At 49.2% G+C, this 3,504-nt stretch overlaps 1 pseudogene; it reads left to right on the forward strand.

The window, feature by feature from the left end:
* Positions 1 to 996: 996 nt before the first annotated feature.
* Positions 997 to 3,270, forward strand: LOC100441799 (tubulin beta-8 chain-like; annotated as a pseudogene).
* Positions 3,271 to 3,504: the final 234 nt, after the last annotated feature.

Below are 3,504 nucleotides of genomic sequence, written 5' to 3' on the forward strand. Positions count from 1 at the left end.
TATTGGGGTAAATCTTTTCAAGACAATAAAACAGGTGACTCAGCCCTGTGAGCTCTGTTCCTGACGTGACCCAAGTGGCCAGCAATTTTCTCCTTCTCCAGTCAAGCCTGTCCAACATTGAGGAATCTATCCAGGTGAGAACTGGCAACTCAGATTTACTCTGATGCCTTCCTACAGGTCATTCAAATATTTGCTAATGCTTACTGATACCTTCACTGGATAGATCGAGGCATTCCCCACCCCATCTGAAAAGTGTTTACCAGAAGAAATAATTCCTCAGTTTGGGTAATCTAAAAGCCTGCAAAGTGACAATGGTCCATTTTCAGGTGTATCCCAACACCTATCCTCAGCTTTAGGAATCCAGTATTACCTTCACTCTGTGTAGAGACTACAGTCCTCTGGAAAGGTGAAAGGGCTAATCCTACTCTAAAGAAGACTCATGCTAAATCAGATGCCTGACTATCTCTAACACCCATAGCTGACTGCGGGTTTGAACTGCTCCAAAGTAAAACTTACAATTAAGTCCTGTTGAGTTAACATATGGAAGGCCTTTCCTAACCACATATCTCCTAATAGATGAAAAGACTCATCAATTACAAAAATATGTCATCAGTCTAGGATAGTTGCAAGGCACTCTGTGAATATTGAAATAAGAGGCTTCTCTTCCCACATGGGAGGAAAATTCAGTTATATGTCAGCTACGGGTTTAATCTAACTAAAGATGTGGGAGGAAGTTCTCCAGCTGACCAGATTTCCCCAACATCCAAAGGACCACAGCAAGGCCACCTGAGTTCCCCAACAGATGTTCAACTCCAAGGGATTCACAGGTGGGTACATCTGTGCAGATGTAAAGCTGTTGCTTATTCTGGAAGCCCAATCCAAGGCTGAGGGAGGCAGGTGAGGGTCCATTTAAACTTTGGCAGAGGGTGGGCTGGGTCGTTGCACATCAGCTCTTCCTTCTCAAATTTCTCCTTCTGCACTAATACCGTCTTGGCCATGAGGGAGATTGTGCTCATGCAGACCCGGCAGTGCAGGAACCAGATCGGTGCCAAGGTTGGCATCTGGGGCTCTGAGGTCCCAGCTCTGGCATGCTGGGTGGCCAGGGAAGATGTTGGCACTGGCAGTGGCAGGGGCAATGCCACTGCATTGCAGACCCTGGGCTCCCTGCCATGGATGCAGTGGAACTGGGAGACTGGTGAGGCGGCTGAGGTGGACTCCAGGGACACGGCAGCCTAGGGATGTTGGTGTGGATGAGGGTGGGGGTGGTAGAGGAGCTAGGAGAGGGGCAGGGGTGCCTCTGGCTTCCTGGCCTCAGTGACTCAGCCCTGGTCTGTCTGGACCCTCCAATCTCTTGCAGTTCTGGGGGGGTGATCTCTGATGAACATCCTATCAACTCTGCTGACACCTGCCACAGGGACAGCAACCTGCAGCTGGAGCGCATCAACATGTACTACAATGAGGCCAGCATTGAGAACCCAGTCCTCTGATTGCTGTCCTGGGAAGAGTGGCCCTCCCCTTGCTAATACCCTCCAGCCCCACTCAGGGGTCTGGTATGTGCCCTGCACTGTGCTTGTGGACCTGGAGCCGGACATCATGGACTCTGTGTGCTCGGGGCCCTTCGGGTTGATCTTCAGGCCAACAACTTCATCTTTGTTGAGCTGCGAGTGAAGACTGCCGTGCGGCTCTTTAGCCAGGACAGCTCATCTAGCAGTTCCCAAAGGTCATCACTGTGGGAACTGTGGAGCTAAGGCTCCTGAACATCTTCCTATCCTCTGAGTCACTCAATCTGCCTCTCCTAAATAGGCTTTGGGAGGAAGGCCCAGGTGTCTCTTTAAGGTGAGAAGCTACTGTTGTAAACTCCCTGCAGGGAGCTGAGCTGAGTCCGTGGCTACTGTCTTCCCTGAAAATGGGTAGGAGCCACCTACAGTAAGGTCTGTTAGCATGTCTGAGGTTTGACTCCTGACTTAATTTCTAACAGGGGAGGCTGCTGTCCTGTAACTCTGGGGTAGGGTGTTTCATTTGCCCCACCTGCAGGATGAATGGTGCTTTCACCTTACATGTGATACTTGGTCCATTTTGCATTGTGGTTGTGACCACTGTTGACCGTATACCTGGCTATCAAGTGACTGACTGTACTGTCTTACAGGTCAGTGTGGGGCTGGAAACAAGGCCAAGGGGCACTAAACATAAGGTGCGGAGCTGATGGAGTCAGTGATGGACATTGTCAGAAAGGAGTGTGAGAGCTGTGAATGCCTGCAGGGTTTCCAGGTGACCCACTCCCTGGGTGGGGGGACTGGGTCTGGGATGGGTACGCTTCTCATTAGTAAGATCCAGGAGGAGTGTCCGGACAGGATCATAAACACATTCAGCATCCTGCCCTAGTCCAAGGTGACAGACACCGTGGTGGAACCTACAATGCCACCCTCTCAGTCCACCAGCTCATAGAAGATGCAGATGAGACCTTTTGCTTAGATAATGAAGCTCTATATGACATCTATTCCAGAACCCTAAAACTGCCCACACCCACCTATGGTGATGTGAACCACCTGTTATCTGCTACCATGAGTGGGGTCACCATGGGCCTGTACTTCCCCAGTCAGCTGAATGCTGACCTGCAGAAGCTGGCTGTGAACATGGTCCCATTTCCCAGGCTGCATTTCTTCATGTCTGGCTTTGCCCCACTGACCAGCCAGGGCAGCCAGCATTACCGGGCCCTGACTGTGGCTGAGCTTACCCAGCAGATGTTTGATGCTAAGAATATGATGGCTGCCCGAGTCATGGGCACTACCTAATGGTGGCTGCCATTTTCAGGGGTTGCATGCCCATGAAGAGGGTGGGTGAACAAACGTTCAACATTCAAAATAAGAACAGCAGCTACTTTGCTGACTGGCTACCCCAAAACATGTATACATATGTAACTAACCTGCACATTGCACACATGTACCATAAAACCTAAAGTATAATAGTAATAATAAAAAAAAAAAAACAGCCATCAGTGACATCCCACCCCAGGGGCTAAAAGTGTTGGCCACCTTCATGGGCAACAGCACGGCTATCCAGGAACTCTTGAAGCATGTCTCAGAACAGGTTACAGCAATGTTCAAGTGCAAGGTCTTCCTCCACTGGTACATGGGCAAGAGCATGGATGAGACAGAGTTCACTGAGGCCAAGAGCAACATGAATGACCTGGTGCCGGAAACCTAGCAGTACCAGGATGCCATGGCTGAGGAGGAAGAGTTTGAGGAGTGTGCTGAGGAGGAGGTGGCCTAGAACTTTCCTTTTCTTGGGTAAAGGATGGAAACTATGTGGATTCTTTATTGTGTTCTGACAGCCCTGTATCACTATGCAATTGTTCATTTGTGTCTTTTCATCTTCCTCTGATGCATTTTAAAGCATTTTTATGGTATGTGATTTTGCCTAGTAAAGTATTCTCATAACATCTTGTTTCATCTCTAACTTCTTTCTATAGTCTCTCTGTCTACTACTGCCAGATGTGCTTAGTTG

This window comes from Pongo abelii, chromosome Y (genome assembly GCF_028885655.2).
Source record: "Pongo abelii isolate AG06213 chromosome Y, NHGRI_mPonAbe1-v2.0_pri, whole genome shotgun sequence".
NCBI classification, from domain to species: domain Eukaryota; kingdom Metazoa; phylum Chordata; class Mammalia; order Primates; family Hominidae; genus Pongo; species Pongo abelii.